Source organism: Talpa occidentalis, unplaced genomic scaffold (genome assembly GCF_014898055.3).
Source record: "Talpa occidentalis isolate TD23 unplaced genomic scaffold, MPIMG_talOcc4v2.1 talOcc4.14, whole genome shotgun sequence".
Lineage (NCBI taxonomy): Eukaryota > Metazoa > Chordata > Mammalia > Eulipotyphla > Talpidae > Talpa > Talpa occidentalis.
Window position 1 is genome coordinate 74,006,153 of NW_023601433.1, and position 13,810 is coordinate 74,019,962.

Consider the following 13,810-nt stretch of genomic DNA (forward strand, 5'->3'; position numbering starts at 1 on the left):
CTAACTCCTTTGTAGAGACATAAAAGGGAAGTTATCCTGGGCTTTTTCTGCCCCCCCCCTTTTAATCCTAAAAGTTGGAGGCTTCCCTACCCTCACCTCCTTCATACTGTGCTGCAGCTAGAAGGCATGATGATTCCCCTCCAAACATGAACACATGATCCTGGCAGAACAAAGGGTGTGCTTTGTCACAAGTAGACAAGTGATCTTCAGGAGGGCCTCTGGCTAGAGAATAACAATGAGGGAATGAATGTTGTCCTATCTGGAGTAAAGACATTTCTTTGTGAGATTGTATTCTACACACACTTCAGAACACTTTCATTAATATTTTATAGATGTGAGTGATTTGCTATCCTATTTCTTTGCCTGTGAAATAGCATTCTTGATCAAAATGCCTGAAACACTGACCATCTTTATGATGCTTGCAAATTGTGTTCCATATTGTTTTAAGTTGCTTTTATCATTTCACAGATGTTCTAACAAAAAGATTTAGGAAAATAGAGAGGAAATAAATACTTAGAAATTTTGTTTTGCCCAAGTGGAGGAGAGTAGAAACAATTCCATAAAATACACAGTGCTGTAGAGTGTGATTCTGGCAGAAGCAGCAATGATGTCACCAAAGACCATGTCACTTGGACACAAGTTGGCATCAGCATCCCACTTCAGGAGGCTCTCCATGTCAGGTCTTTCTGCTGCCCACAACTCCCCTCCCCCAACTTAACAATCTCCTTTTCCTCATCAGTTAGAGGCCTGCGTATTCAGCCTCTCTCCTCTACTGCTGTAGTTGGCCCTCCCTACTTCACTCTGGGCTCTTCTCTACCCAAGCCTGGCTAGGAAGCAAGACATCATCAACAAATCCTCCTGCCACAAATCTTTACTGTCTTCAGAACAAAATGGTTCTTTCATTTTGGAGCTAGTGTAACTCATACTTGGCTCAAAACTGCACTTCCCTTTACTAGCTCTGGGAACTTTAGCAACTACACTTCTCTGAGACTTGGTACTCCAGACAGACATTTCCAGGCCCCAGCAGTAAGTCAGGGACTGTTTTCAAACTCAGCCATGAGCCCCTGTCAAATGTGCAAACCATAAATAATTCACTAGATAATGCCAAACAGTGGCTTTGGTTGGAGACAATGAGCTCTTGAACACTGCAGGGGGATGGATTTATAAGGCCTGGGGCAAGCGCAACACCCCAAGCATCACTGTTCCTAGAAACTTATGGTTTATGGCAACTGCAAACGACAGCCCTGGGATCTTCTGCTTCTGGCTCTTCATTTCTCTAAATGCCAGGGAGACGCAGGAGCTCATTTGCTGAAGCTCTGTGCACATAAGGAAAGGGAATATCTGGGCATTTCCCTTCTGGGGCTTGAGGGAAAGAGGGAATGACTGCATTAGCTCTTCCCTGGCAGTACTATCAAGCCAGAATTCTTCATGGTGGGTGTCCTGGACACCAACATCTCTTGAAAATTTGATGCAATTTCTGGAACACACCTCATGGACTATAAAATGCAAGCATCAACTTGATATTAGAACAGGATTTAGAGTAAGAGTCCCTGATTATAACTCTGATAAGTCATTTTATTTCTTCACCCATTTTTTTTTTAATTCACAAATTCTGCTGTACAATAATAGTGTGCATGCTTCCCGGACTAGGAGGGGGCCAGATGAAACAGTGCCTGTGAGTGTCCTGAGTAAACCGTCAAGTTCTTGCAAATACATTACTAAGATGTCAATGGATGTTTCAGGATTGCAAGCTGGCTGGGCTGAGCTCTGTTACCAAGCAGAAGCTAGTAACAACAACTGAAAACATCAGTAATTATGACCAAACAACTATATTCCTATCAGTTGTCACAGGAAATGAAGTCCAGTGTTTTACAGTCCCTGGGCAAATAACATGTGATGATATTTATCAGTTAAGTGAATTACATATTAATCACTTGTCTTTGTTCCTGTTCCTGCAGAATAAGCTGAGATCTGAAACATGGTTTCAGGCTATTAGCGAGAATCTGAAGATCCACTATCTACGGGGAATCATAGGCCCCACCTCAAGCAGATGCTGCATTTGCCACTAAAGTTCACGCTGCCTTTGTATATTAATCTCTTTGAGATTTCTGTGCTAGAATAGCAGCAGCTGCTTCCCACAGTAGAAACATTTTGGAACATCTGTATTTGAATACTAAAATGCACACAGTTATGCTAACAAACTATCTGGTTGGAATAAGATAATATTTTTCTTTTTCTACAAGATATAAATTACTCATATTCTTGCCAAAGCATGATTTCCAGCTGCAAACTGGGCACACAAGAGTCAGTCACCCCTTGATCTGTGAACCCAATATTTGCAGAACCCCATCTGATAAATCAGTTTCATGGGACATAGAACAAGAGAAGAAAATTTGCTCATATTTTTTGAAACCACCTTCAAATGCTTTTGGTTTGAGACATAAAATAAAGACAGTTTCAACTACCCAAACTATAACCACACTGGTGACACTACCATTCAACATTATATGGAAGATGTAAACAGTTTTTTAATTCACATTGTATGTTTATCACCTTCTTGTATGTATTTTTCATAGGATTATATTTTGCAGAGGATTAAATGCACAGAGAATATTCAATAAAAGTGCTAACTGACTAAATGAATGTAGTGCAAATGCTAGGGGATGTCAGGGTTATGGATCTTCACCCATGCACTTACAACTGCAAGAAACCACTCAGGTTCAGGGTATACCAACAATGGGGTTTACATACAAAGGGAAATTAGGGAAAAGGAAAGAGTTTCTAGGGCCACAAATAGCCAGTTGTCCTACTCCAGATAGTGCCCACAGTGTCCAGTAAGCCAAATTAAAGGCTGCTCATGCAAGATGGCATGTCCCTTTGATGAGAGCTTACACACTGATAAGCGGTGGACTAGCATCTAACTCATAGTTGCAGTTGGAGGTGATCACAGGTGGTGCTGCTGAGATGGCACCTCAGCACCAGCAGCACCTATCCAGAAAGCAAACCAGACAGCAGCAGAGGCAACAGCACCAGGAGGTGGTACTGGAGGATCCGAACAAAAGGATAGCTCTTTAGAGATGGCCAGACACAGACCAACAGTGCCAGTCACTGGTTAGAGGGCCAGGCATCAGTGTAAAACTATCTCAGAGATACTGGGCATGGTCGATAGTGCCAGTCAGCAGGCAATGTCAGAGGCAGGAGCAGCAGTCAGGCTGCAGTTTAAGGCAGAGACCATATGCAAAGATCTCAGAGACCTAAGGAGGCTCAAAGACCTGAAAAGGTCTGAGTCCAGACGAAGTTGTGCAAAGCCCTCTGAAACCTTGGATTATACTGCATTTGTCTTTCAAGCCTGATTGGCCTATTTACAATTTCAGCTCCATTTCAAACATTTGATTGGTCCCAGTTGAGCTCAAATCTGATTGGCCTGTTTATAATTCCTGAATGGTCTCAAAATCTTGAATAGCAACAGTAGGAGCTCAAACCTGATTGGTCCATTTTACATTCTGGCACAGCATTCAAAACAGAAACCCTGGCCTTTGTGTCCAAACCCAACTTATGCTGAGGTTGGGTTGGCTGGAGCATGAGCAGCTGTGCCCATTGGAGCCAGCCAGGCTAACTCGTTGGGCTGCCTGCAGGGTGGCACTGAGGTCGGGGACCCCAGCACACCATAGGCTTCTCTCCCCACAGTATGTGCCAGAATTGGCCATCACACTCAGCTGTTGAGGTGGACCTCAGCAAAGCTTATCATGTCCCACAGCACCAGGGAGACATGGGGCTCCTATTAAAAACCAGAATATGGTTTTTCTTCTTTACTGCCCAAATCCACATGTACCTTTCATTCTCTGCCATTTCCATGCCCACAAACCCAAAGCCCTCGTTTAACCACCCACAAACCAAGAGGCAGAGGGATGTAGAAAAATAGGGATAGATTCTGGAATCAGGTGTGCAAGATCCAAATGACAAACTGTGATAGTGCACAAGTTATGCAACATCCTGAGTCTCAATTTCTTGATCTGGAAATGGAATATTTATACATCACATTGCCTTGATGGATATTAAATAAGATTGTAAAGAGCTTCATTAAGAGCTAAATATACAGAAGATGCTCAAAAAGTTTAGATTTTGGTTTTCTTTCCTATCCCAACTAAGATAATGCTCACTTAGCTTTATTTATTTCAAAGATGTGGTAGAAATGACCAGAAAACAGAACAGGAAGTTAAGTCACCATATAACTGAAAGACAGTACAAGAAGCTTGGCCCACTTATTGTAGGCAAAGTCATCAACTTCATATGCTGAAGATAAATATATTACTCATTTAATTCTTCTGCAACTGTGTGTATGAGAAAACTAACACTTTACCCTGGGGCATTTTGGAATGATTGGTATATCCAGTATATAATGTTGGTAAAAGTGCTGTACTTCAAGTATCAAGACGTGCACAGATGCTGAAGCATTTAGGGTCTGTTGGTTGGTTGGTTAGTTGGTTGATTTGTCCATTCATCATACAAACACATCAACTATGTTTTAGACAAAGAAGCAAAGGTAATTCAATGAAGAAAGAAGAGTCTTTTCAACAAGTGATGCTGCAGAAAATGAACATCCACATGCCAGTAATAAAAAAAATTGTAAAACCTACTGCTTGTATAAAGAGAGCTGAGCAACAGTCCTGCTTTTGTTAATATGTGAATGTGGATACAGACCTTATGGCTTTCGTATAAATTGATTCCAAATAGATTACAGACATAAATTTCAAAAGTAAAATGATAAAATTCCCCCAAAAGAACATAAGATAAAATCTAGGTGACCTGGCACTTGGCAATGAGTTTTTTAGATATAACACATAAGGCATGAACCATGAAGGAAAAAAATTAATTGGACTGTATTAAAATTAAAAACTTTTCTGCAAAAGATATAATTAAAAGAATGAAAAGACAAGCCTGAGGTTGGGAGAAAATTTAAGAACACACATTTGGCAAAGGACTAGTGTTCAAAACATACCTTATTCTATTCTACTCAATGGTGATACTAAACCAAGTGGACAAAAATAATCCAAAATTGTTATAATGTATATTGTTGAGGAAACTGTCAATGATATTTCACAATGTCATCTTTATCAGAAACAATATAAAATTTCCTTCAAATCTCAGTGCTTCTATCATGCAGCTTCTATAATTTGATGTTTAAAAAATGTGAATTTTTTAAGAGTTCATGTTTACCTTTTTGCTTCGGCCACCAGGCAGCTTATATTGAAGCAATATCCCTTTAACAGTCAGGTAGAATCCCATATACACTAATGCCCTGGTTTCAGCCTATGAGTGTAATGAGAGGACTGACCTCTCTTTACTCTGATTGATTCTCTTTTCTGTGTTGTTTCCTGCTCCCACAAATCCTTCTTAGATTAAAATAGAGAAAAAAACAAATCAATGAAGTACAAACAAAAAGAGTTAAACCTTAGTAGGGATATAATGGTAGAAAGAAAGCTTCCTGTTTGGAATCTCTAAGATTTTGAGACTCAGCACAGCCACAACCTGAAAAAGAGATTTAAAACAGAAAAACACACAAACAGGAAAAATTTGAATTACATGGTCTTTAATTACATGGTCTTAAATCATTTTCATGCTCAATAATTGGTGTCTGGTCTGTTATAACCAATACAACTAGTTTGTCCCAATGCCTAACCTAAGACTGGAGGAATATTCTGCAGTTCTTATTGAAAAGGTGAAAGTCCTTTGTACACATTTGAATTCTTTCTAGCATATACTATACCATAGTTGGAATAGTTGGCTTTATAATCGATTACTTCGAGCTTAGAGAGCAGTTAATGATGGTTATAGCTTCTCTATGCCAACTTGTCAGCCTATTCTAATACTGTGGAGCCAGAGGAGTTTTCATAATAATTATTTTTATCAAAATTATATTAGGGTTGGAAGAATAATACAATGTCAGAAAGATCTATTGCTTAGACCTAAGAGTTGCTATCACAGGTGATAAATTATTTATAATGCCCAGCCTTAATACAGCAATGTTTTCAAACCAAGAATTTGTAAATGTCCTTTGCAGATGCAAATTAACAGATTAATAAGGAAACAAGCTTTCTTGTACGAGAAGCTAGGATGACAGATTAGCTATTAAGAGCAATTTATAGGTCATAAGATATGAAAGTTGGCAAGAAACACTACCTCTGCTGGCTCTATAAATAGTAAAACTGCATTTAGTTTCCCAGAGGTATCCTGTTAGACATTTTAATTATACTATAAAAACTGCCAGAATTTATAATGGTTTCATTTTTTAAAAAAACTTGATGCTCCATGTAAACTTGATGCAATACAATAGGCATCTGTGCTATGTGCTCCAACTGCCAAGTTACAGCACATGGAAGAGTGTGTGCTACTTCCTCAACTTCCTCACAAAGGACTACAAATGATGAGGTTAACACGAAACATCAGTGAAGAGGAATGTTACTCTCCACCAGGTTACTTAAGGATTCTCCTCTCCTTTACCTCCCAACACCTTCCACTATAGCCACATGCTATTCATCTAGGAAGAATTTTATTTTAAAAAACTCCCTTCTATATAGTTCTTTGGCCACAAACTGATGACCCAGTAAAAAATCTTAGCGTCTTGGTAGTTCTACTAGAGAGTTGAGTTTGATTAGTTGGGGGTAAATCCCTTACTCATTTGAAATAATGAGTTAAAATTGCATTTTTTGAAATTTATTTCCCATTCTGTTTCACCTACATCATCAATTTTATTTGGGGGAATGGAAAACAAGTAACCTGGTCTCAAATGAGTTTTTTATGATGTAACTCACTCAAGTTTCTTAAGCAATAATTTGACCTGGATTAGTAGACATATTCCACCATAACACTCTTTTAGTCCAATCAAAACTGTTCCAACCCACACCTGCCAGCCAACCTGAATTTCAGTAGGCTATAAAACATTGTTCTGTAGGAGGTTGGGATGTAGTCAATCATTCTTTGAAGACAGTATTTACACTGAGTCATAAAATCTGGCTAATGTTGGGCAGATATAATGCAGAAATTTGAAGAGGAAGAGGGATAAAAAATGCATATGTGTGCAAGAGCAGATACAAGAGTTAGAGGGGACATTTCTTGGAAGAAAGGAAAGCTCATTTGCAAGGGTCAGCACATAACAATTTAAACAAGTAATCTTGAAACTGGATGGAAAGGAGTCCTTAAGGATCCTGAAAAGATGTTAGTAAATTAAGAAACGACTTAGAATTTGCTACCATCCATGAAGGAATATCATTATGGCCCTACGACAGTAAAGCATATTGAGACCTTCCAAAATTCATGGCTGCTGACTGTTCAGGAACAAATGGCCCACAATCTCAGTACTTTTGTTCATTCCAGCAGATTCACCCTCTATCCTTGTTGGAGGATTCCAAATTCGTATTTTTGAATAGGTGAAAGAATTTTTGAGCTGAAAGAGGCCTTATAGATCACCTAATCCACTGGTTTTCAAACTTTTTTTTAAACCAAATTATAAATACATGTGATTGGTGTGATTAAGCAGGTAGTGGCTTAGGTTAACTTAGACTAAAGCACCTTAAGTCAATCTGTGGCACCCTGCAGTAGTCTTTAGAGCAGAGTTTCAAAATCACTTATTAACAACTCCTCACTATCTCCAAACTCAACAAGGACCACTAAAAGCAGGACTAGAGCTTAGGTCTTCAGACCCCCAGCTGGTACCCTCTTCACTCTGCTTTGCCAACATTCCATCATGCCATCTCAGACACCCAAACTCAAGCCTTCAGTGCCTTCTCCAAGTCTTCCTTACTTTTATAACTTCCATAATTTATAAAAGAAGTGAATGTCATCACTCTTTCTTCCAACAATCAGTTAAAAGCTCAACATTTTATCATTGACTTCCCTGTCTTTAGCAGCCACCCAAGACCAGCCTGACTGAGACTCCTGATATACCAGTTATAACTACACTAGCTTTTATTTAGTAATCTTTATTTTAATGCCTGGATAATAATGGTCTTAGCAATTCCAGCATAGTACAGTAATTAGAAATAAGTTTGAACCCTGTCTCTGCCTTAAGGAAATTTTTTACTATTTCTGTCCTTTTTTCCTTATCTATAAAGTGATGGTACTAATATCTATCTCAAGGCATTATTATATGCATACATTTAAAGTGCTTAGAATTGGGCCTGGTACACAGCAAATATTCAATTGCTACTGCAAGCTGTTATTATAGATGCTAGATACCAATAAAACTGAGTGAATTAAGTAATTTTTAAAGTCTTATTTACATTCATTTAATCTGTTTTCTACATTTATTTAAATTTTAAATGTAACAAATTAGTGCCTTCCTTCCCTCCTTTCTTTGTACATTAATTTAAAAACCTGAAAATGTCATTTCCTTTGTGTGGCATTTATCACTGTTCTTTTGGCACAGAAATTATTTAGACACAAGTACAATAAACATTCCTTTTCAGGAATTCCCAAAGACATTACACAAAGATCTTAAAAAAGAAACAATATATTCATTGAAGTTAAAATTTTAAATAAGATCCTATATATTTTTTAAAGTATTTATTTATTTATTTATTTATTTATTTATTTATTTATACAAGCACTGGGTACAGTCAGAAGCGCGGGAGGGTGAGAGAATTCACCAGAGCCAGAGCGGGGAGCAGAGCAGGCAGAAGGACTCATACACTGCTGAGGGGAGCAGCGGGCGGCAGGAGAGGTCTGCACACCATGTGGGACCCTCCTCCGGTAGCTGGGGAGCAGCCAAGGATCGAACCGGCACTGCAGAGGCTGCAGGCAGCTTCGCACCCCAGCACTCAACCACTGCGCCACCGGGGAGACCCAAGATCCTATATTTTTAATGTTAGCTTACTATAAAAATATCCAAGCTGACATTAAATATAGGTTACATTAATAGATAAAATTTCTAATTACAAGTGTGAATAAATTCTTCATCATGCTGGTTTTTAAATTTGTTTTTCAGTGGCATGCTTTGTTTTGGTTGAAAGTAACTACCTGACAATGTACTAAAGTTTCAAAAGAAATAAATTTTAAAGTAAAAAGCAATGATTCAAATATTTTCTATTAAAAATAGTAAGAAAAGGGCCTCCCCTGGTGGCACAGCAGTTGAGAGCTGGGTTGCGAGGCTGCCCGCAGCCTCTGCAGCGCCAGTTTGATTCCCCGGCCACCAGCGAGGGTCCCACCAAAAAAAAAAAAAAAATAGTAAGAAAAATAGGGACCTCCCTGGTGGCGCAAGGGGTTAAACACCACACTATGAAGCAATCTGCAGACTCTGCAGCGGGAGTTTGATCCCCAGCCGGCCAGGGAGCAACACACACGGTGTAGCAGACCTCTCCTGTCTTGCCCGCTGCTCCCTCAGCAGTGTATTTCAGTTAGTCTGCCTGTTCTGTTCCCACTCTGTCTCTGGTGAATCCTCTCACCCTCTGCATCTCTGGCCTGTACCCCAACTCTTGTATGCATAAATAAATAAATCTTTAAAAAAAAAGTTGTAAGATAAATACAGGACATGGGTGAAGGGAAGAGCATGAGATAGGTCAGCCTGTCTCACCAGATTGTCCTTACTCACCTCTGTGACTTCAGTGTCTAGCATAAAGCCTGGCACATAGCAGGCACTCACAAACATTTGAACAATAAAATTCTTAGTCATGGAACTTCTAGTGTGCACAAATATACAAAAGAAGAAACTCCACCCTTCAAGGTAAGAATACCAGAATGAATGTGCAATATCAATACCTCTCAACCTCTAGCTCTCTTGAGGAAAATTCTAGCATGCCCAAACTTCTTACAACTACAAGAATATGGACTACATAGACACAGATGTTTCTAACTTGCTACCTTCCTTGGTGTCTATTTAGAGCTCCTGATCCCTCACATATGCCTCTATTCTACTGGCTGCCCCTTATTCAGTCACATTCTTGCTATGTCTTATAAAATCTGCTTTGCATTGTGTACCTGAGACATGAAATGATTAAACAGGAGCCACAATTATTTTTGGTATAATAGTATTTTTCTTACCAATAATTGTAATCATAAGCCCAAGTTAGAGTCTAGGGAAATTAGTAAACTACAGATTCTTTAAAGTCTTTCTTTGAAAAAATATATCATAATAATAAGTATGAATACTATCCTCTGAGAACCAAGCATACCATATTTCATCAAATTGAAGTTGTCATCAACTTAAGATGCACATTATAATAGATACCACAAATAAGGAACAAAAATGGTGCAATGATAGTGTGCCTATTTATTGATTGCAAAATTGTCCTGTTTTCATAGATAGTGAAATGTATAAAAAAAAAAAAGGAGCATCTTAAGAGTCAATGAATTAAAAAATAGCAGGTGTTTTATTTACATTATCCCCTTCCCCCAAGTCCTACAAAGTAGAAACTTTTATCTTCATTTTACAGATTAAAAAGCAGACAATAAAAAATAAGTGGTCCAGAGTCAAAAACTAAGAAAAGCAAAAATGGGATTTGAATTTAGGCCTACCTGACCGAGTGTTTTCATTTTACTGCCTTGATTCCCCGCCCCCCTTTGTCACCTGAAATCCCAGACAAAAAGTGAAGAAGAAGGTAAGGGAACTTGCTCTGAAAAGGACCAGTTATTATTGCTGTTTACAATTAGGTACTTAGCATAGTTTAGCAGGCAGGTGTTTCTAATTTGCAATATTTAATAAAAATGACTATTGTCAAACTGTTTTACAAACCAGATACAGATGCAGAGTTTTATTGAGACTGAGGAAGAAAAAATTCTGTAACAGTTCTGCTACACTATTATTTTTGATCCCCTTACAATTTTTTGTTCTCACCTCCCTTGATATAAAAACTACTTGTCTTCAAGTTTGCCAATCTACCCATGAGTCTAAAAAGAGATGCATTTTTTTTGATTAGCATTATCCTCACATAGATAAACAGTGATATTAAGTGAAATGTTTAGAGAATATTCCAGGTCCAGCAATGATTAATGTATCTGGCATGACTAAAGAATCCCCAGAAAGCTATTCACAAATATCTGTATTACAGACATTCAGAAGATGTGTTATCATTCAGATTTAAGTTTACTCTGTTTAGGGATAAAGATTATTTTCAACAGTAGTATTGAGCTATGAGGTCAGGTAGGACTGCTCAAATGTGCTATAATAAAGTATATGTGCTGGGAACTCAACAGGAAGAATTATCCCAACTCTTCCAATGGCACAGTCTGCTTCTGGAAGATTCCACTAAAAGTATTATGGTATTAAATAGAGACTGCTGGAAATCATGTTGTTTTATGGAAACCTCAGAAGCCTCTTTCTTAAAAAAATTGTGAGATTAGGAATGGATTGGTTTACTTTGCTTCAATTAAATGTTTAAAAAAAGGGGTTGGGTGTGTGATGATTTGGTCACTATTAAAGAGAGAACACGGTGGGGAAGAGAAGGTGAAGTGGTGAGTGATGACAATTCTGATGATGCCCCATTCCAGATGGGGGTGAGATACAGCCTTTTCCTGCTCTGGCTTTTTTCCAAGAAAGTAGCAGCACATTTTCCCCATAATAAAGCATATGTTCTATCATATCTGACTACATCTGAAGTTTATTCTACCTAATTTTACAGTTCAGAAGAGGAGAGAGAAAGGAAATGAAGGAGAAAGCTGGAGGATAAATAAAGTTTTGCATCCCAAGTTCCAAGATTACTCCACTGGTAGTAACTTCATTCTGTTTTTGCTTATATGTTAGAATCAAAAATAGAAATACTTGAGACGGAGAGTCACTAAAGGACACTAAGTGATGGAAAGAGATTATGATTAACCTATGATATTTAGAAGGGATGCAAAATAAAGAATGGAAAGAAGTAAAAAATTACCAGTACTAAAATAATCTATCAGATATGTTTTCTCATAAATATAAAAGTGTAATAAACTGAATTCAATTTAAAAGAAACACATGACCTTGATTTGTATTTAATGAGTTGTTAAAAAGACAGAACTAATTTTCTACCTGTTTTTTAGTGTAACAAAATTAAACACGATGCACCTTGATGAACCAATGATAAAAGGCAGAGGCCACAACGCATAATCTCACTCTAGACTCTAGTCAGATATATGCTGGTCTTTTGCAGGAAAAAATCCAGATGTGCCCAAGGGAGTTACATTTCCTTCAGGAATGCTCCGTCCAACATCTTCTAACAAGATAAACGGGTCCTCACACTTCTCATGGGTGCCATTAGAGACAAAACCAGAGCACTACATTAAACATGTGTCGGTACTTGAGAGCAATGTGGTGATTAAGTCAGCTGGGGGCATCAAGGATGTGCTTCAGGGGGTTGGTAATAAGAGTCTGGGAGATATATTCATCATTGGATGCTTAATAAAATCCTCTGCATAACAATGCCCACTGGGAATTCTAAGTAACTCACGCATACTGTGAATACCAGCTGTGTTCAAAGGAGACTGGCCTCACCACAATGACACAATCTAGAATGACATTGTGGGCACTTTACTTCAAGAAACATCAAGAAGATGAATGTTTTACAAAACTAACAAAGAATACTTAAAATTTTATTTATTGATTCACTCATTCAATAAACATTTGAGTGCCTACTAAGTCCTGGAGCGTGGGACTATAAAGATAAACGAGACGAGGCATCTGCTACAGTCACTCATAGCTTGGGAGAAGACACGCTGGGGAAAGTAGGCAACAGATCACTAGGTAACTATGGCGAATGAAACCTCCAAGTTTCTCAGCTTCTGTCAGAAAACCTGGAAACACAATAGCAAAAGAATTTTTTTAAGCTGTAAGTCTATGAAAACAAAGACTGAGAAAGATGCCAGTACATGAGAGACTTCCACAAAATTCGGGAAGATGGAAAGCAGATGGATGAATGGTAACTGACTTAGCAGGACAGGAAAAACAAAACCAAGCTGCTTGCAAGGAGGTGTGCCAAGATCAGCTGCAGAACCCTGGAAAGAAGTGGGAATGGCTGCTCTAAGACTTCTGAAGTTCAGGGAGAAGGGTGCAGAGCTAACACAGAGTAAGGCATATAAGTTTGTTTAAGAAGTAGAGTTCTGCTTCCCCAAATCTGACAAAAGATGGAAGTCCACTTTATGCAGACATTTAGAGATGAAGATAGACAGGAAAAAAACTACACTAAAAACAGGGACATCAGTGAAAAATCTGCATCCTGATTGATGAGATTATCCTCACAAGGCATCAGCTTTAGAAAGTGCTTTGCTCACTTCCTGCTATGTGGCAGTTACACATACATCTACTGGCAGCAGACTGGAAGTTTCTGGAGAATTCCCCCCTCCCCAAAAGAAAAATATGTACAAATTTTAAAACTCACTGTCTTGGTATATTAAAAAATGTTCAACATCACTGAGAACCAGGGAAATGCAAATCAAAACCACAATGAGATACCACCTCACACCAGTGAGAATGGCACATATTAAAAAAAAAAAAAAACAAACAGGCAACAACAAATGTTGGCGAAGATGTGGACAAAAAGGAACCCTCTTACACTGCTGGTGGGAATGCAAACTGGTCCAGCCACTATGGAATACTGTGGGGGGTGGACCCTCAAACTATTAAAAATGGAGCTACCATACAACCCAGCAATTCCACTTCTAGGAATCTACTCAAAGATCACAAAAATGTTAATTCAAAAGGAAATCTGCACTCCTATGTTTATTGTAGCACTATTTACAATAGCTAGATATGGAAACAACCCACATGCCCAAAAAGGATGAGTGGATCAAGAAGATGTGTACATATATACAGTGGAATACTATTCAGCAATCAAAAAAGATAAACTCA

The 13,810-nt window shown here is 38.4% G+C and overlaps 1 protein-coding gene across 2 annotated transcripts in view; it reads right to left on the reverse strand.

The window, feature by feature from the left end:
- TTC28 (tetratricopeptide repeat domain 28) overlaps positions 1 to 13,810 on the reverse strand; it is a 539,739-nt gene that overhangs the window by 163,141 nt on the left and 362,788 nt on the right. The gene's annotated exons all lie outside the window — the stretch shown is intronic.